This window comes from Cryptomeria japonica, chromosome 7 (assembly GCF_030272615.1).
Source record: "Cryptomeria japonica chromosome 7, Sugi_1.0, whole genome shotgun sequence".
In the NCBI taxonomy this organism is placed as follows: domain Eukaryota; kingdom Viridiplantae; phylum Streptophyta; class Pinopsida; order Cupressales; family Cupressaceae; genus Cryptomeria; species Cryptomeria japonica.
Window position 1 is genome coordinate 141,800,125 of NC_081411.1, and position 22,431 is coordinate 141,822,555.

Below are 22,431 nucleotides of genomic sequence, written 5' to 3' on the forward strand. Positions count from 1 at the left end.
AGATGGATATCAAATCTACCTTTTTGAATGGTGATATTGAGGAAGAAGTCTACATTGAGAAACCTGATGGATTTTCATCGTCAAATGATAGAGACATGGTATGCAAGTTGAAGAAATATCTTTATGGACTGAAAAAAGCCCCTAGAGCCTAGTATTCTAGACTAGATAAATATTTGTTGAAATTGGGATTTAGTAAAGGTGCCACTAATAGTAATTTGTACTTTAAGATAGAAAATGATAGCATCCTGATTGTTAAAGTCTTTGTTGATGATATTATCTTTGGAAGTGATGATGACTTGAGCAAGAAATTTTCCTGTGATATGCAAAAACAATTTGAGATGTCTATAGTAGGTGAGATGAAATTCATTTTAGGTTTACAAATTTCACAAACTAGAAAAGGTATATTCATATATTAAACTAAGTATTTGAAGGAATTGTTGAAGAAGTTTGGGTTAAATGAATCCAAACCTGTTGGAACTCCTATGGTCACTGCTTGTAAATTGTCTAAGAATGATGAATCTCCAAAAGCTAATCAAAGTTTGTATAGATCTATGGTTGGTGGACTGCTATATCTTTCTTAGACTTATTGGTCTTTGCATGAAGATTGCATTGATGAACTATTATATTATCATTGATGTCAATTGTAACTAGTAATGATATTGTCATAATGTTGTTTTGCAACCGGTAGTTGAGAAAGTGAAGAAAACCGATATTACTTTATAAGTAGTGAGATCAAATAGTAACCCTACCTGTTGATGTGCCAAACCCTAACCCTAACCGATGGAGCTTGGGGAATCAGTTGTATTGGTTTATGATCAAATGATGAACGATAATGATTAAGCCATGTATGCATGTTCTATGTGATAAGTTTCAAATGGTTTTTGGTGCGTAGAGATAACAGTTTTATCTTGGGAATGAGCGAATGCATTGCATGAAGAGGAAACTGTGTGATAAGTTACATGATTCGATGAAGTGGTGATCAAAGAGTGGTCAAGGTTGTCTTGAACAATGTGCAATGATTGCTATGTAATCTAATGGTCATAATTAAACCGATTTGTTTGTAATCTCTATGAGATCATAGGTTTGTGATGTGTTACCGACCTGTTATTTTGCTTATAAGGTCAATTAGTTGTTTTGTTACATAGTGTTGGAAATATTGGTTAAGAGTTAGTGTGATTTATCAAACCAGAAGGTGTATCTACAGTATGTGTGAAGGTAGATAGGAGCATGAAAAGGATCTGATGAAGCAGAGTATTGTTATTTACCAGATCAGCAAACCCCTGTTGTTCTCTAACAATTACAACAGTCAAATCCCTTAACTGGGTAAGCTTTAACAAGCTTAGTGTTATCTAAATCCTCTAACCAAGTGATCCATTATCTTGGATTTCAAATCCTCTACCGAGGTTACTCCTAATAGGGTATTTCTTCTAACAGGGCATTATAGTCAATCCCTTAACCAGGTGGTCCCTAATAGGATCTGTTCTTAGTAGGACTTTTTGTAAATTTTTAACAAGCTTGGATCCTAACAGGGTGAACTTTAGAAGAGTTCAAAATACTTGTGGGTATTCATCCCCACCGTGGTTTTTCCCATTTGGGTTTCCACGTCAAAAATTGTTGTGTCAAGTAGTGAATGGTTTTTGTGGTTATGTTTGATATGGTTAATTTGCTTAACTGTTAAATCCGCTTAGATATGTTAAGATGACCAACATTAATCTGAAATGTGCTTTTACTATTGTCAGTAAAGTATCTGGATGTTTTGGTTAAATGGTTTGGGAGTTTCAGAGCTATTATATTGTTATTTTGATATGCCAGTCAAACTAGTAAAATGTCAATGCTATTGAAATTTGTAGTTCAATGTTTGAACCAGTTAGTTTAGAGATTGACTTGTGAGATTGTTTTAGAGGTTGGTGAAAGTTTAGTCATTTTTCTATCTACTGATTCAACCCCCTCTCAGTAGTTGTCCAGATCCTTATTGATTCATCATACCATAAAGACTAGGCTAGACATTATGCATGTTGTGTTCATGGCTGCTAGATATCAAGTTGATCTGAAAAAGAGTCATGTCACTGTTGTTAAGAGGATATTCAAATACTTGAAAGGAACTGTGAATTATGTTTTATGGTATACAAGGAATAATTATTTCATGCTATGTGCCTACACTAATGCAGATTGGGCTAGTGATGTTGATGACCAGAAGAGCACTACCACAGGAGCATTCTTTTTGGGTAAGAAGTTTTTTTCATGGGCTAGTAAGAAACAAGATTTAGTGTCCTTATCTACTGCTAAACTTGAGTACATTGTTGCTACTAGTAAATCCACCTAGGTAATCTGGATGAAGTAAATATTGAAGGATAACAGAGTTATTTATGAAGAGCCTACTGTTATATACTATGATAATCCCAGTGCTATTATCATATCAAAGAATGATGCAACATTCAAAGATTAAGCATGTGTCAATCAAAAATCATTACTTGAGAGAGCAAGTCACTAAAGAGAAGGTGAAGCTTGAGTATGTATCTACAAAGGAACAAATAGCTGATATTTTCACTCAGCCCTTGCCTACAGATACATTTGTCTATTTGAGAGACCAGCTAGGGGTATCCACCCCTCTTGGTGAGAACTAGATGCATTAAGTTGCATCAATTTGGTGGACTTCATAGTCTTATCCATTTATCTAGATTTGTGAGTTGGTGTTGCTCCTCTACTGGAGTAGTCTATGTTTTGGGGAGAGAGATTCATGTTTCATATTCTAAGAGGGATATTAAGTTTGGTTTTCTATTTTTATATCTTTGGCATTATTGTCAAAGGGGGAGAGAGATCATGTGAAAAACTGCTTTATATGTTCTGATCTTAGAGGGAGTTTGTTGGAGATATCTTCTTTCTTTGCATTGATTGTTTTTCACATTCATATGTTTCCATGAATTCCAAATTGGGAGATTGTTGGTTATTACTACTGCTAGGATATGTTGTTTCCATTGATGTCAACATAATCTTGTGTATTGCTCTGATGATTGCAGACTGGGAAGATCTTATGATCCAAATTGTAGTGTTGTTTTGCTAATCACTATTTTACAAGGCTGAGTATTTCCTTTGATATATTCTGGTGTGATCAAACTGTAAAGCGGAAAATCGTGATCGAACCCTAGTTGCTCTCCCCTCTTCCAACTCCGAGGAGACAGAAGGGAGATTCACTAGGGTTGATGGTTTTCACTTAGGGGAGAGACTTTACATTCAAAAGAGGGGTTGAAACCCACAAGATCCAATCCCTCACAATGCAAGATTGGATGCTAAATGAGTTTCAAGGGTTAAGAAAGCAAGGCTACCCTCTTTTGTAAAGAATGTGCATAGAAGAATTAAGCTAGGAATGCATAGAAAGTGAGAAAGATTCGCTTATAAACTGAGATAGGAATATAGTATGAAGTTGCGGACCTGGAATTAGCAGTAAAATGTCGATACGGCGTTGTCCTGCAAATTTGAGCAAAAGTTGTCAGGACGATGGCGCTCGAGCGCCACGGTCCTCCGAAAAATCCACGAAACGAAGGGGGATCTATTCGTCTCTGCACAAGGATTCCAGATCTTCAATTTCAGCCGCGTACCTACAACCTACACACAGAAAAGCAAAGACGGTTGGGGGGTTAGGGATTAGGGGTTTGCCTTTAGGTCAAACCCCGGTTTTGGAATTAACCAAGAAATGAGCAAGTTCTGTAAATGTAAATGTCTGTAATGTAAAACAAGTACTAATACCTTGTTGTAAGGATGTTTGTATCCTTATGTGTGAAGGTATAGATGTTGTATGTTGTATGTTGTAGCATGTAGTATGTGATCTCCTCTTCAATGGTTGAATCCTTGACTTGAATGCAACACTTAGCCTTGAATGGAGACTTAGAAGGAATGCTTGAATGCTTGAATGCTTGAATGTTTGAGTATAGTTTCCACGCTTTTTCCACCATATACAAATGAGAGAGAAAATGTTGTTTATATACTTGTCAATTAGGGTTAATAGACTGATTTTCCCGACCTTAGGCCGACCAGGAAAGATAATTTTCCAATTTGCAAATATAAAGACCCGAAGTCCAAAAGAGACCGGGCCCAAAAGAGGACCCAGGGACCAGGGCGCTGGGCGCTCTAGTCCCACCTCCCGGGACAGCAGGGTGCAAAGGAGGTTTAGGCCAGGGTGCAAGAAAATGCAGTTTTCAGTGTCATAATCAAGTTTCGAGGTCTCCATTCAGGTTGCGTGTTGCGTCGCCATCATGAAGACCGAAATACAGTCGAAATTGCAAGTGTCACAATTTTAGGACGCTACATTTAGCCCCCACTTTAGCGGGAGTATGTATGCTCATACTTCCGGTAAAGTACAAGGAAACGACATTGAAATACTTTCACCATGTCAAGGAGGCAAGATACACCAAGCCCCTAGTGGACTAAGGATCTTACGACTTCGATTGACAAAGTAAAAGGGAAGATCACGAGGGAGAACCATGACTGTCAGCAGTAAGGTTCCCTCACTATGAGTCATGCAAGAGAAATACTGAAAATTTTCAAGGCAAAGCTGAGTTCTCCAAGAAATTTTCATGTATCCTGAAGGGATAGACAGGGTGTATGCCCCCCTACGTTAAAGCGATCACACATGCCTCAACGGGGGTGATTGTTTTAACGTAGTGATATACATAAGAAATGAGAAAGGAAAGGAGCACGTTATCGCAAGGATTTAGCCCCCAAGTGTGAGATAAACCCAAGGATAATAAACACAAGACACAAAGCACGAGGTGACTTCGCTTTCCTCGGGGTTAGTATGCTATATGATAAGTCATGTATATATATCATATGTATGTATGCATAATTGTTCTTCATTCCCCAATCAATGAAGGTCACCTAGAAGAAGGGAACACATGTGTCTTTTGAGTCAACATGAGAGAGATCGAGAGATCTCAATGCTTTGCATCGTCCTCAAGTAGACAACACTAAGGACAACAAATAGAAGAATGAGAATAACGTATAGAAGAAGTAACAAAAGAGAGGAGGAGAGAATCTGCTATGCTAATGTAACTAGTCTAGCACGTCATCTACCCCCCGATCTTGCTGATCAATGTTTCGAGAAGGCAGGGAACACGCTAGAGGAGGAACATCCAACACAGCAGATGGAGCTATCACAAGATCCAAACAAGGGCTATGTTCATGTTCCAAGCCACGTTGTTCTTGTCTAGGAGCTAGGATAAGTGCTTTAGAAAATTCATTAGATAAATGGTTATCAATATCAACAAGTTCATATTCACTATCAGAATGAATAGGAGTAACATTTGCATCATGAATAACATTTTCCTCTATAGCATCATCAAGATTTATAAAAATAGGATCTTTAACCCGTATAGGATCAAGACCATCATGCATCTTATGTTTAGGAGATTTTGGAGAAAATGGAATAATGCTTGTTGAAGGTGTTTTTGGGGATTGCAAAGTTTGAGCTCTAAGACGATGCTTTCATTGGTGTTCACGTGCCGAACGATTTCATCTAGTCTTAGTAGGAAGTTGAGAAGATTGAGGAGGAGGAATGTTCTCATCCTTATCACTTGGGTGTTTAGGTTGTGGTCTCTTAGGCTGGATAATAGGAGAAGAAGAAGGTCTCTTCTCTCTATAAAAAGAAGGAGGAGGGACTGCTCCATATAAGGGAGGAATATTTGGTTTAGGAAGGAGACCAAGTCCATCATGACGAGGAGGTATAGGTCTACTTTTAGGAAGTTTATTAGGCATAGACATAGTCACATCCATGGGAACGGGTTGGGAATCTTCTTGAGGAAAGATATTAGTTTTATCTTTCAAAGGAAGAACTTCCTTCTCAAGAACGATAGGAATGTCATGTTTAGGTGTTCTAGGTTCACTTAGAGATAGGATCATATCCGTTTTCCACTTTTGATAAGATTTGAAAAGATGATCACTTTGCAGAGGAAGAGATTGGAATTGTTTAGGCCAAATGTAATCAATAGGAACGTTAGAAGTTCTTTCAGCTGGTTTAAAGAGACTATGATTGACAGTAACAAATTCACCATTATGGGGAAATTTCAAACACTTATGTATAGGAGAAGCAATAGCTTTCATGGAAGACAGCCAAGGATAGCCAAGCTTCACACGAAATTGTTCGGAAGATGGAATAATAGCAAAGTTTACATCAAGGGATTTGTTATGGACCTCAATAGGCAATGTAATAGAACCAATTGCAGGAGAAGAAAATGCATCAAATAGTTTCACAATCACATCTGTTTTGTCATAAATCACTTGATTCAATTGCAAAGTAAAAAGAAATTCTTCAGTAATAACATTAATCATGCACGAAGGATCAATAAGCACTCCACGGCAAGGTGTATTCTTGAATTTTGCAACTATGTATAAAGGACCATCAGGTGCCCTAATGGTTTCACTGGAATCAAATGTGATGGAAGGTTCTTTAGGGTTTTCTTGCTGCTCTACAAAGTTAATCACATTCGGAGTCATAGACACAAGACCATCAAATGAGAGAGAGGAATCATTAGCCTCAATTGCGTTAGAGGTATGAGAAGGTAATGGATCAGTGAAAATCTGAAGATTTTGATTAGGAGGAGCTACAGATGTATTGCCTTTATCATTCACTCCAGAAACAGAAATAGTATTATTATCAATCAAATCTTGAATTTTACCCTTTAAAGAAAAACATTTTTCAGTATCATGCCCAGGCTGACGATGAAATTGACAAAAGGCTTTGTTATCAAAATAAGGTGAAGTAATCTTTGCAGGATCAATTTGTCTTATAGGAGGAAGAGTAAGCACATTTTATTCCAATAACTTATTCATAATACTATGCAATGATTCATTCAAAGGAGTATACTTTCTTTCTTTCTTGAAAAATTTATAAATAGGAGGCACACCTGATGCTGCATTCACATTGTTGTTGATGATGTTTTCATTGAATTTGATGGAATCTCTGTTCGGTTTAAACTTCCCAAATGGTTGTTGACTACTATCACCCTTATCACTCGGAGCCATAGGATGTGATTGTTCCATTTGACTCACAGTCAGTTGATAATTGTGAAGAGTTGCACACAACTGTTGGAAAGAAGTAAACTTAGAAAACAGAAGTTTGTCTCGAATATCTTTTTGTAAATTAGAAATAAAGATTCTTTGAATATCATTGTCAGGCACTGGAAAGGAAATTTGAGCATACAAATGCTTATATCTACCAATGAAATCAGTCACTTTTTCTTTAACACCTTGTTTACAATGCATTAAATCAATCAAAGTAACTTTAGGACTTATATTGTTTTGAAATTGTTGAATGAAAGCATTTGCAAGTTGTTTGAAAGAAGTAATAGAATAAGAAGGCAACGAGCAATACCATTGTAGGGCTTTGTCTCTTAATGTTCTAGTGAACAGTTTTGCAAGCAACCTTTGGTCATAAGCAAAATCAGTACAAATTGTTTGAAAAGTCTTAACATGTGTTAGAGGATCTCCTTTACCATTATAAAGCTCCAAATGTGGGATTTCAACATGTTTAGGAGGGATAGCTCGAATGATGTCAAGAGAAAGTGGGCTCGCAACATCAAATGTGGGCACACTAAACTTAGATTGATTCATAGAGGCAATTTGTTGCTATAAAGAAGAGACAGTTTGTGCAAGATTGTTAATGGTCGCTTCAGTCGAAGAATTCATATTAGATGTGTTAGATTGAGATGGAGGTGTTATGTTATTGAAAGAAGGTAAAGAGTAAGGTGGTGGGACTCTATGATAATTAGTCATAGGAGATGATTGGACAGGAGGAACACTACAAGGAGGAATGGAATGGTTAAATGAATTGCCCCCTTGCATCATGTTCATTTGTGGAGATGTAATAGGAACACTCATTGAAGGAATGAATGAAGAAGTCGGATTAAATGAAGGAAGAGGGTTAATTGAAGAAGGGGGATTGCCCCCATGACTAGTGATTACAGGAGGAATGTCTTGTATAGAAGTGGTCATTATGTTTGATGTAAAGGTAGGTATGCTAGCAATAGAAGTCATCAAAGGAATAGAATGATTGACTTGAGTAGGAGGTTGTGTATAACCCAAATTTTCAGCACAACTCTTCATAGGCATCACATTCGAATCCACAATGTGTGCAATACCACGCAAAATATCAATTCCATTCTTATCACTTTGAAGCATATGTTTTAGACCCGCAATTAAAGGAAGAGCTTCACTATCAGGGTATTCTTGAGACATCCATTGTCGAAAATCGTCAAATTGGTTATCCAATTTCGAAAGTTGTTCTTCAGAAACCTCATGGAGAGCTTCTTCATCATTAGGAGGATTAGAGGAATTACCCATGTCCTCGTTAAAAAGGCTATTCAAATTAGGTTCCATCTCCTCGGTAATTAAACCTTGGAAGGACTTAATTCTAAGGCTTCGTCTAACGGGAATAGTGTAAGTAGGGCTTATTGCTGTAAAACTCATGCACTAGAGAGGGAGAGAAAATTTTGATTTTAGAGGTAGCAATTTTCAGTAAAATCAGCCAATCTTCTAGATTTAAGCTGTTAAATGCAATCACGACAGTCTCCCGAAATTTCAGAAAAAATGTCCGGGACCGTGGCGCTCGGAGTGCACACGGTCCTTGCAACTTTTTTCGAAATTTGCAGGGATGAAAGGTATGATGATTTTAGAGCTAATCTGAAAAAATTGAGTGATTTTACGATCTGTAGATAGGCCAAATTAAAGTTGCAATTTCAAAATTGAACACTACCAAGATTGTCGAAAAATGCAAAATTTTGAATTTTGAAAAAGAGAGGGAAACTGAAATTTTAAATTTTATGATTTTAGAGGGAATGTCAAAAGCAATGCAAGTTTTGAAATTCAAAAGTTGACTCAATTTCACGCAAAATTCAATTTTTGAAGCGGAAACCAAAGTTGTTGTAATCAAGCACTTAATTTCAAAAGTCACAAATTGTAAGAATTTGAATAAAGCACTGAAATTTCGAATGAATGCAAACACACTTTTCAGATTTAGGACAATAAGAACACAATTTTGACACAAAATTTCAATTTCGATGATTTTTGAATGATTAGAAGCGTTAATCCAAGCAATCCCTAGACCAACTTTGACTTTAATTTTGAAAGTGTTAAAATTGATAAAATCAGCCAAAATTCTGGATTTTAGCAGGAAAATACAGTAAGATCTCGCTCCCGAAATTTCAGAAAAAATGTCGGGGACGATGGCGCTCGGAGTGCACACGGTCCTCGCAACTTTTTTCCAAATTTTCAGGGATGAAAGATATTGTGATTTTATTGCGGAATCCAAAGTTACAGCTGATTTGGAGATGTTTTGATCAGTGAAATTGTCGGACAAAGGTTGAATCAAGAGGGTTTCAAAAATTAGGGTTTTGACACTTAACCACTTAATTTTCAAAATTAAAGCACAAATATGAATTGATAATTTGTAATAGAAGGGCAGATCTGAAACAAGCATTAATAATTAAACATTTCACAAGTTTAATTACTTAAAAAGGAAATTTAGGGTTTTTATGCAATTAACCTCTAAAATTTTGCAAAAGATCAAACATGGAAATGTAATCAAGGAATCCAATTTTCAGATCTAACCATGAATAATCAGAAAGGATGTTCATGTCGGGTTCACCAAAATGTAAAGCGTAAAATCACGATCGAACCCTAGTTGCCCTCCCCTCTTCCAACTCCGATGAGAGAGAAGGGAGGTTCGCTAGGGTTGATGGTTTTCACTTAAGGGAGAGACTTTACATTCAAAAGAGGGGTTGAAACCCACAAGATCCAATCCCACGCAATGCAAGATTGGATGCTAAATGAGTTTCAAGGGTTAAGAAAGCAAGGCTACCCTCTTTTGTAAAGAATGTGCATAGAAGAATTAAGCTAGGAATGCATAGAAAGTGAGAAAGATTCGCTTATAAACTGAGATAGGAATACAGTATGAAGCTGTGGACCCGGAATTAGTAGTAAAATGTCGATACGGCGCTGTCCTACAAATTTGAGCAAAAGTTGTCTGGACGATGGCCCTCGAGCGCCACAGTCCTCCGAAAAATCCACGAAACGAAGGGGGATCTGTTCATCTCTGCACAAGGATTCCAGATCTTCAATTTCAGCCGCGTACCTGCAACCTACACACAGAAAAGCGAAGACGATTGGGGGGTTAGGGATTAGGGGTTTGCCTTTAGGTCAAACCCCAGTTTTGGAATTAACCAAGAAATGAGCAAGTGCTGTAAATGTAAATGTCTGTAATGTAAAACAAGTACTAATACCTTGTTGTAAGGATGTTTGTATCCTTATGTGCGAAGGTATAGATGTTGTATGTTGTATGTTGTAGCATGTAGTATGTGATCTCCTCTTCAATGGTTGAATCCTTCACTTGAATGCAACACTTAGCCTTGAATGGAGACTTAGAAGGAATGCTTGAATGCTTGAATGCTTGAATGCTTGAATGTTTGAGTATAGTTTCCATGCTTTTTCCACCATATACAAATGAGAGAGAAAATGTTGTTTATATACTTGTCAATTAGGGTTAATAGACTGATTTTCCCGACCTTAGGCCGACCAAGAAAGATAATTTTCCAATTTGCAAACATAAAGACCCGAAGTCCAAAAGAGACCAGGCCCAAAATAGGACCCAGGGACCAGGGCGCTGGGCACCATGGTCCTGGGGACCAGGGCACTGGGCGCCCTGGTCCTGAAGGACCAGGTCGCTGGGCGCCCTGGTCCTGAAGGACCAGGGCGCTGGGCGCTCTGGTCCCACCTCCTGGGACAGCAGGGTGCAAAGGAGGTTCAGGCCAGGGTGCAAGAAAATGCAGTTTTCAGTGTCATAATCAGGTTTCTGGGTCTCCATTCAGGTTGCGTGTTGCGTCGCCATCGTGAAGACCAAAATGCAGTCGAAATTGCAAGTGTCACAATTTTAGGACGCTACACAAACCTTCTGTTGATTTTTTGATATATTGTTTGGGATGGTTTTTTGTATCTTCATTTTAGATGGTTCATGATTTGGTTCTCTTCAAGTTATCTTTATTTGTGATAGTTGTTGATTGGTTGTGTTCTTGAGCTTTCAGTCATTGACAGATGAAGATTTGATAAGTGATGTTGGTGTAGTTGTTCCTGATGATTCTAAGATGCTTTCTAGTGTTTCCTAGTTGTGTCCTATTTGTTTTGATGATCCACATTGATCATTGTGCAAGTTTTTGGTGGTTCCTATGAACCGGTGATGATTTTTGTGTTATGTAGTTTTCTAGGTGGTGTAGCGTGTTGCAGTTGATCTTGGCATAACTTTCGATGGAGTTGAGTTTTTGGGAATTTGGTTTAGGTCAATTTTATGCTATGCAAACTATTATATTGGTCTAGTGGTCGATCTTTGTATCATGTGTTGTAATTTTGTAATTGAGGTTAGAGGGTTTAACCGACCTTATTATCAAAGTTGATGATTTGAATATATAGGTGACATCTTCATGTAATTTAGGTCTCAATGTTGTGTCTGAATTATCAAAGAGAGGTTTATGTGCAAACAAGGGATTCATCCTTCATTGTAGTGATGTAGGAGAGATTGGTGTTGTAGAGAAGACATTTGTGCTTAACCAGAACTGTAATCACGCATTTGGAGATAATTTTCTTCAGTTCATTTCTTCTGGATTGTAATCTGAATCTTATTATAAGTCAATGAGACTTCCTTGAGGGTTGTAGCCTTCCAAGACATTATCGTTTGAGCAATGAGATCTAGGAAGTGTGTCTAAATGCATGTGCATTCCCTATTGTAATATTTTTACATACTACTATAGAGTATCATCTTACTATGGGTAGGTTCCCAGTGTGGTTTTTCCCTTAACGGGGTTTTTAACGTCAAAATATTGGTGTTGTGTGTTGTGTGTTGGTCTCTCAATTTTCCTATCTTTTTTGTTACTGCAGTTTATCAGATCTATGTTTTGTGATTAAGTTTTATATTCTGGTGAAGACTGGTTCAACCCCCTCTCAGTCTTCCTTCTTGGTTGTTGCTAATAGTTTCCACAAATCAAAATTATCATTGTTAAAATTCTCCACTTTTATTATTCTAAATGTTCCAACCAGCTCCTTCTTGCAACAAGATCACAAAATACTCCACAACAAGCTCACACTCAAACAAAGATTAGTTTAAAAAATGTTCTACCAACAATGAGACCAAAACTAGCTATCTAATAGTAACTAAAAGGAAGAAAGGTATGCATAAATGCTCAAAACACCAATCTAAGGAGAGGATATATTTTTAAAAAAAAAAATTCGTTAATTATTACAATGAGAAGATACCCAATATAAACTTAAGGAAATTATACCTTAACATTGATATACATGGTAAAACCTTTCAAAATAACAAAATAAAACCCACACTCCAAAGCACAATACAATGTATTAATCTATAAATAATTAAGGTTACAATACACTTGTAAAGTTGTTCTCTTTTAGGAATCCACTACTTGACAATTTTAGAGCAATCTTGGCAACATTAAAACACTTGCAAATAAACCTATGAAGATCACTCCTCAAGCACCTTATTTATAGATATTATACAAGCTTTTATGAATCTTCTAGAGGAAGGAACAAGGAATGAGAATCTAAATCCATATGGCACCCTTTTGCACACTATTTACATGCAAAAAGATACTCATATAATATTTCCTTACACCCCTTACAATTGTCATGACATTTCAAATCTTCGATGTCTAGAATTGACTTGAAATAGGCTATGATAGATACTATTCCACACCTTACAACTTCTTGTCACCAAGATTGCACTCGTGGTGCTTAAGTTGAAAGCTCAGCAATCTTGTGAAACACTCAATGATTTCCAAGCTTGTGTATTTCCTATAGTGGAAATCAACCTCTAGAGTGAGTTGGTTCTCTAATGAATACCTCCTACAAACTCTTTGGACTGCACCCATAATGATTTCTTTTTGTCTCAGAAAGCACAAAAACCCAAATATTTGGTGAGATGGAGTAGACCTACTTAATGTGCACATACTATAACTTCTACCTTGGCAACGATTTCTATTTAAGATCTCTGTAATTTTCACTCTTTTCTTTCTCAAGTATTGTTCTAGAATTGCTCTAATACAAATTTCTACTAGGCCATAACTTTCATAAAGGGCCTTAGCAATAATCAATGCATTCAATGTGATGATTGTTATCAAACAAAGGATTCAATGCAACCACAGAAAGAACAAACTGACATGTGCATGATGTACTCCATGTTGAAAATTGTCTCTTATATATCTTTTGAACCCATGAGTGTAGCTTGAAGCCAACTCACACCATATTTCATTCCTTAAACTCTACAACATACCATGAATTCTTTTTAATGAGGTCTTATCTCTCTCCTTTGCAGTGAACATGTTCTTAGACTTCTAGTTGATCTTTGAAATATAGATGGAATGTAAACCTCATCAAGTATTCGTGTGCCAGTAATGAAGGAGTTTGGTTAGAAAATAGTAGGGAAAGCCTAGCTCCTTCATGTTGCGTAGGTAGAAGGATAAATAGAACTTGAGTATTTTAAACATTAGAAATGGACTCTCCCTTGATGTGTAGTCTTTTCTTTATGCGACTACATGTAGCATGGAGACCTTTCTTCTCTTACTTTTTATTTCCCCCCAAAAATATGTATGACATTTGCATGATTCAAGGTAACGTGGGAAGGTCATTTAAAATATTTGACTCAATAAATGTATTGAAACCTTTCTCTTCTATTTAGCTTAATAGTACGAACCCACAAAACCTTCTCAAGAAGGTCTAAGACTCAAACTAAGCCTATTTTTGTCCTAAAAGCCAAAAATAGGTAACATTTTGGCAACCTCTTAGAGATGTTTTCTTGTTAAACATGAAGAACCAGTAACCATAGCATCCATTGGGTATAGTGGTCATTGATTGGCTTGGAAAACTCAAATTTTGACCTTGACTCAACTATTAGAAGCATTGAACAACAACACACGACCTTCTAACAAGGTTGGAAATGTGCATCTACACTTAGAGTAAGGGAAAATACTAAATTGAAATGAAAATCTTGTGCCAAATCACTTGGAGAAATAAAAAAACACTAGAATGAAACCTATTCTACCTTATCATAACCAACAATGAGACTTGTTCAAACAAATCCATTCACTAGTTTTGAAAAATAACATCATTTTCTTCTAAACTTAGGATGTTACAAAATCTAATGAACAACTAAGTAAAGATGAATAATCAAGAGATTTTTCACAAAAAGTAGCAATACTAATCCAAAAATGCAAATAACATGGCTTACCTCTTAATATTGTTCATACACACTGCTGCCTAAAGGGGTATAGGCCAGCTAGAAATGATGTTCTTCTATTGAAGCTTCATTCTTAGGTGTAAGTTTGTCTTGTGTTGTTCTATTGGCCTCCAATATGGAAATATGTCTTATAGGACAACCCCTTGTGTGAATGAAATTCAAGCTCTCCTTGTTGGTCTCAAGTTGATAAACTACTTCTTCAACCTCATTTTGTTTCTTAGAATGAATTGGCTCACGTGATTCAAGAAGAACCATGGTTTCTCGGTCATCCTTCTCTTGTTGGTCATGAGTTTCCTCTTCAAAAATTGTTGCTTAATTTTTCATATTTGAACAAAAAATTTCTAATTCATCCCAAAGCAAGTCCTCTTCAATGTCTTCTTTACTTTTCTACATACAAAGACTGCATTTATCTTCATTGCAACTTTTTACAAATTTTGATGAATGGTTAACAATATCTTTTTGAAGAATAGACTCAAATTTGAGAATTTTCCCAACTTGAGCAACAAACTCTTGCACATAAATACCATCATAATTGCTTTCATATTGCTCATCTGACTAATTTGGCATTGATATGGGCATCAATTCTTCATCTTGATCATAAAAACAAGGGAGTTCATTAGAAAGTAAATTGAAAGCTTGATCAATAATACCTTCAACATTACCTTCCTCTGTATCTTCATTTTGTTGCTCCAGCGGATTTGTTGGCATTGAACTACATATAACCTCCTACTCTTCAAAGAAAAGTGGAAGTTCCTTGAACAAAATGGGCAAAACTTCATCTTGATCACCAATTTCTTGCTCTATAACTTCTTGCTCCATTTTTTTATGCCCAGTATAACATCTTTGTAAGGATACAATAGCACCCACTAGATCATTTTTTGGAGTTTCTTTGGCTATTAGAAGGGAAATGGGTCTTCAAGAGGCCCCTCTTGAGGGATTGCAGGCTCATTTTGCATGAAGAACATGTTGTGGAACAAAGGAATCTCTTTACCAAGGAATGGGTTTGGAAAGGTAATAGGTAGATGGACTTCTTGTTGAAGTACAAGTTCTTTTAATGGAGGATAAATTGTTTGAGCCTCAAACTTGGTAAGCTTCTCCTCATATCTATTTTTTTGTGCAATTAACTATCTTGCAAAAGGATATGCAAACTGCCTACCTTGTGCTTCCAATTATTTCTTATGAATTTGGGCTTGAAAATCCAACTCATCCTATTCATGAAGCTAGGCTTAATAAGCCCACTCATCATGTTGTTGAATTAAACTCTTGTTGATTTTCTCCATCTACTTAGTGTAGTCTAGAAATATATTTTTGATGTCACCAATCCTAAAATCATCATTTTGGGGCTGATTGCAAGAATGATCAGGGGTGGGTGGGTGGGTGGTAAGAATGATTAGCATGTTGGTTTTCTATTGTTGTAAGGGAATTTGGGCTAAAACTACCATTGTGACTGCTTGGATATGGCTAATAAGGAGGTGTAGGGGCAACATTCTCATGATATGGGGGGTAATAGTATGAATTTCAATCAAATCAAGACATCTTTTTTCATATAAAGAGATGGGAATTCAAAATATAGAATTGTTTTGAAACATACCAACACTTTTGTCTTCGAAACTAGGATATTTGGACCTTTAGTTGCCAGGTGTATGTGGATCTTGCCTCCAAAGACTAGAATCACTACTACTGATACCAAAACAATAGTAAATATAGAACTTATTTGAGCTAAGACATCTCAAATGGTCCCACTAGGTATGCCAAAAAAAATTGTCACCAAGATTGCACCTGTGATGCTTAAGCTGAAAGCTCAACTATCTTGTGTAAGATTGGATTATTTCTAGGCTTGTGGGTTGCCTATAGTGGAAATCAACCTCTAGAGTGAGATGGTTCTCTAATCAATACCTCCTACAAACTCTTTGGACTACACCCATAATGATTTTTTTTTGTCTCAGATAGCATAAAAACTCAAATCTTTGATGAGATGGAATAGACCTACTAAATGTGCACATACTATAACTTCTACTTTGGCAATGATTTCTATTTAATATCTCTATCATTTTCACTCTTTTCTTTATCAAGTATTGTTGTAGTATTGCTCTAATACAAATTTCTACTGTCATAACTTTCATAAAGGGTCTTAGAATAATCAATGCATTTAATGTGATGTTTGTTATCAAACAAAGGCTTCAATGCGGTCACAAATAGAACAAACTAACCCATGCATGAACTACTCCATGTTGAAAATTATCTCTTATATATCTTTTGAACCCATGAATGTGACTTGAAGCCATCTCACAACATATTTCATTCCTTAAACTTTGAAATGTACCATGAGTTCTTTGTAACGAGGTCTTATCTCTCTCCTTTGTAGTGAACATGTTCTTAGACTTCTGGTTTATCTTTGAAATGTGGATGGGATGTAAACCCCATATGCTATTCTTGTGCCAATAATGAAGGAGTTTGGTGAGAAAATAGTAGGGAAAACCCTAGCTCCTTCATGTTACTCAAGTAGAAGGAGAAATAGAACTTGAGCATTTTAAACTCTTGTTGACTTCATCTGTTTATGGTAAAAATGGAAACAACAATATTGAAAGACTAAATTAGATTCAACCACAAAACCCTAGCCTAACAAAAACAAAGATCCACCATAACATATGAAGATTACCTAAGACAATGCAAATCAAATGAGATCACAAAGATTATACCATCACATGTCCAATAGGGTTTGGATCTCCATTATTCCTACCTCCATAGATCTTGCTTGATATATTTTCTCTCATATTTTATGTGTGCACAAGAGCTCAACAAAGAATGAAAATATGGTTGCAAGTAGGCTTGATCGCGTATGAAAATTCAAAAGCGTAGTTGGGAGGAATAGATTGATTAGAATGATTAGGATTGATAATGAGAGAAGTATCTCCTTATATAGAAGACACTATAAGAAATGGAGGGATAAGATTAAGAAGTGTAAAATATAAATGGTCGGCTAGGATTAGAGGGTAGGTAGAGAAAATCAGAAAATAATGAGAGGGTAGTTAGTGTAGGAATTAAGAGATGAATGACATGTGTCATGGGTAGAAAAGGTTAATGAATTAATTAAATAAATAAAGATTCATTTAATTAATAGAGGAAGTGGGATCAATTAAATAAATAAAAGTATTTATTTATTTTAGGAAAAGGATAATTTAAATAAATAAAATATTTATTTAAATGAGGAAAATGGCTAGAAAAGGATAAATGAATTAATTAATTAAATAAAAATTTATTTAATTAATAAAAGAATTAGGATAAAATAATTAAATAAATAAAAATATTTATTTAATTAGACAGGACAATTTTAGGTGTCTATATTTTGCCCCTCTTTGAGACAATGCAGCTTGTCGCATTGTTTCAAAGAAGATAAGATAAACTGATAGAAAGTTACCCCAAGATGATTGACATAGGATATTCTACCATTCAAATTTTCATACGTGATAAAGTCTACTTGCAACCACATTTCTGTTCTTTGTTGAGCTCTTGTGCACACATAAAATCTGAGAGCAAATATATCAAGCAAGATCAATGGAGATAGGAAGAATGGAGATCCAAACCCTATTGGACATGTGATGGTATAATCTTTGTGACTGCATTTGATTTGCATTGCCTTAGGTAATCTTCATATGTTATGGTGGATCTTTGTTGTTGTTAGGCTAGGGTTTTATGGTTGAATCTAATTTAGTCTTTTAATATTGTTGTTTCCATTTTTACCATAAACATTTTGGCACGCCCGATGGGAATCTTGTCCCTTTTGCATTTAACATCTTTTGTTGCAGATTTAAGGTTTTTGAAGTTGCAGATCTGACATTTTTCACAAAATTTTGACATTTTCACGTCTGCGCATCCTGGAACCGCATTTTTTCTTTTCTACCACATTTGTAACCTCCTAATCGTGTCTGTGTTCGACATTATTTTATCTTATATTGCAAATTGCAGAGTTGCATCTCTATTTTAAAACCGCATCTATGCACCTTTTAGACACGTCTATGTTTGAAAGTCATGTCTATTTAATCTAGGCACGTTTGCGATGGATTTAGGCGTGTTTGTGATTTTTGGCCACATCTGCATTAGGTTTAATCGTGTATGTGTTTCAGATCTTGCATTTTTTCAATTTTTGATCTAGTTTTGAGGCTTTATTTCATCATTTGGATTTCAGATCTGGTTTATTTCAGGCTAACATCTTGTGATCTAGCTAACAAAATTAGTGTAGCTTATCTTTGAAGCAAACTGTATTGCCGAGGACCCCTATTTCAAAGTCTTTTGGATCTAAAATTTACCTAACTTGTGTGCTTGCAGGAGGGGTATTATTGCAAAACTACTAACAAATCATTGTTGCAAAATTTTGGAAAGGGTTTTTGATCTTTAATGTGTGCCTTGTTTTCATAGATTACCAAACACTTCAATTCGTGCACTAAAATTGAACCACTGTCTTTTGTGTCTTGAGCAATAGCCTCTTTTTGTTTCATCTCTAGAGGGCTTCTCTTCTCGCGTGGTCATTAGGACTACTAGTGAGAAGAGAACGACCCAAGTGGTAGCAAGGAAAACCCACCTCTTCCGAACCACTATAAATAACTGTATCCATGGTGAAATCCATGGGTAACGTGTATTGATTAGTTCATACCGACACTATGTCTCCCAATAAACCCATTTGATCAAATTTATTTGATCAATTGTAGGGCATAACCCCTACCGGCTGGGAGCCTTATGTATTTACAGAGCTGAAAGTGCCACATGTATGGCCACACGAGCGGATGCCCTTACTAGCACATTTTTATTTTAGAAAGCCAAAATACTTCTAGTTGTTGGGGCAAGAGGTCGGACCTCTGGAGCAACCCACACACATACGGTTCTTAGTTAAGATATAAAGTTCACCATGGGGATTTTTCATGGGGATTGATGTCTAGCTGCCCTAGAGAAGTGAGTGTCGAGGGTGGAGCCAGTGGGTTCAAGCATCTAAGTATTCACTCTAAATAACGTAGCCTCAGGGGAAACCCCATGTGGGATCAATAACTATTGTCCTGGCCAACCATAAGAATCATGCTTGCCTTCTTTTAAACATTCAAATATTCAAGATCAAACATCAAAACATTGTGTCTTTTGTGTCTTCAAGTGTATGCAAAACATTTTTTACATCAAACAACACACTTTCTTTTGAGTCATTTTGATTCTAAACACTTACAAACATTGAGTCTTCATCAACATTGTGTCCTCTTGTCACAAAAAATAGTCAAAAACTTAGATTTGGTCACAACAACAACTTCACAAATTGGAAAAATTGCACTCAGTTTAGGAATGCATCTCTATCTGACAGAAACATGTCTATCTCATTTAATCATGTCTGTGAAGTATAGAAATGCATCTGTGTTATCCTAAAGAAATTGGCATTCACAAAATCTCAGAAACGTGTCTGTGCAGTGTTCAACCATGCCTATGTCATTTAACTGCATCTGTGAAGTATACAAGCACGTCTGTGTTCAGAATTGGAAAAATTTACAGTCCAGCAAACAAGAGCCATCAGTTTCAGAATTATTGAGCTTCCTAGGTTCTCTCTAAGTTTTCATCTAGAATTCAACCTATTTCTGGGTCTCACAAAGTTTATCATTGCTTTACACCTTGCATTACATTCACATTTGTCTAAACTTGAGTCAAAAGGTCACTTGCTTATCCTCATCTTGCATTGTCAACACACTACATACAAAAACATCTTGCTAAGTGGTCCCTCATCAAGGTCTATCACCTTTGGGTTTCATTTGGTCTTTCTTAGAGTCAAGGTCAACTTACCTCATCAAGAGAAACTATCATCTCTTTGGAAGCCACACCTACTCTACTACATACATACTTGGTCTTACACTTTGGACATTGCAAGTACACCTTAGATTCATTTACATTCCATCCAACTCTTGATCTTCTATACTCTTTCCATTTTCATCTAGTCTCACATATATTGGTCAAGACCTAGTTCATGGTTGAAACCCATTCCCAAAAATCTAGGAGAGAAGTTAAAGAGGCTCAAGAGTCCACAAACATGAGTGCCTATGAGTATGACAATGATGTATTTTTCAATTATGATCATACCACATTACCTGACATGGATGCCCATAGAAACATTCCAAATGTTGAGAACATGGACACTACAAACAACAATAATACACAAAATGAAAATATGGACAACTTTTTTGTACATTTAGCAAAAGTGGAAGAATCCATTATAGATCCCCGTTTCAATAGATTGGTTGAGGCACAAAGTGAAGCCAAGATCCCTCATGATTTTGACATGTCTCAAATAATGGAAAATCAACCTTTGCAACAACCTCACCTCAACATGGATCAAAGTAGGCCTAATAGTGGAAGAAATAGAGGACCACATATGCTGCCTGAATCACCATCATCTTTGTTTCAAAAACCTGAGGTCCCACATACACATGGTCAAGAATATGGTACTCACCTTCGTAGACCATTATGGAAGTCTTATGTAGAAAAATATACTCAATCACATACCAATACTAAGGGCCAACCACCAAAGCAATTGGATACCCAAAGGCATGATCAAAATTTGGACACAAGAAAACCCTGTGTCAAATTTGGGGGCAACACACTAGAACAAACTCATGACATGCCTCTAGAGTATGGTATACATGGACAAAACAAATATTCCATTCCTCATCATGACTCTATACCAAGTGGTCCCTATACACATCATCACTATAGACCTCCTCCATATGAACATGTGTATGATCAATACCATCCATATATGTAGTATGCTCCGCCCCCACCAAGTGGCTCAGGCATGGGATATGGTCTAAGAAGTCGATCTCCACCTAAGAACAATTTGGAGCAGCAAATTAAGGACTTACAAAAGAAAATGGAGGACATAAATACATCAAAGCTAGCTTACACAATAGGAGACATATGTCCATATCCATTTGAAAAAAGCATTTCAATGCCTCCATTTCCTACACATTTTTTGACACCTAAGTTTGATAAGTACAGAGGCAAAGGAGATCCTAAGGTATAAGATAGTTTTTCATAGATTGCATTAAGGTAGCAGTAGAAGAGACATATTTGATGAGATTATTCCTACAAAGCTGAGGTGATCAAGCTATGGAATGGATCTCCCAACTTCCTCCTGGAATCAAGTCATGGGGTGACTTAGCAGAGGCATTTATCAAACATTTCTCATACAACATAGAGACATACATATCAATCACTACTTTGTGCAACACCGAGCAAAAGGATGGAGTCTTTTCCATCATTTTTACAAAGATGGAGGAATCTAACTAGCAGGTGCTCTTGTGAAATTCCACAAAAAAAATGGTAGAGATGTTCACCCAAAATGTCAACAAGGACATTGGTTATGACTTGAGAAAAGCTTGTTTGTCCACCTTCAAGGATGTCATTGAAAAAGGCTTAGCAACATAAAAGGTCTTAATTGAACAAGGTGTCATCAAAATATTCAAAGAAAACAAAGATGACTTTAAAGGAAAAGACAAGCCAAGATTTTGGAATAAAAACAAGAACAAAGTCAATGATGGCATTGTTGATGCCAATACAATATGACCCAAAATCATTTTTTCTGGATAAAGCTCTACAAACAATCAAGTGAATACTCAAACAACTTCAAGACCACGAAGGAAATACACCCCATTGGGAGAACCACTTGAGTCAGCTTTCAAGAAGCTAGTAGCAAAAAAAATAATAACAATTCCAAATATGTCTCCATATGAGCCAAAGGTCAAACCAAATTTGTGGAATGACAATGAATACTACGAATATCACAAAAGCAAGGGTCATAAAATAGGAAATTGTCATCGGCTAAAAAACATTATACAAGATCTTATTGATAGAGGTGACAATGAGATTGAGGGACACTCATCTAACCAAGAACATAAAATGTTTAAAGAACCATTCCCAAAACATGACAAGGGAAAATCCAAAGCCACAGATGAGAAGACCAACTATACTAGAGCATCCTATACCTATGATTCAACTGTTAATCACATTTAAATGGAAAATTATGTCTCTACCCTTATCATCAAGGATAAAACACTTGAAAATTCTACCCAAAGACCCAAGGTTGTCCTAAAAGGCATTGGATCTTCTTATGAACCTACCTCTGA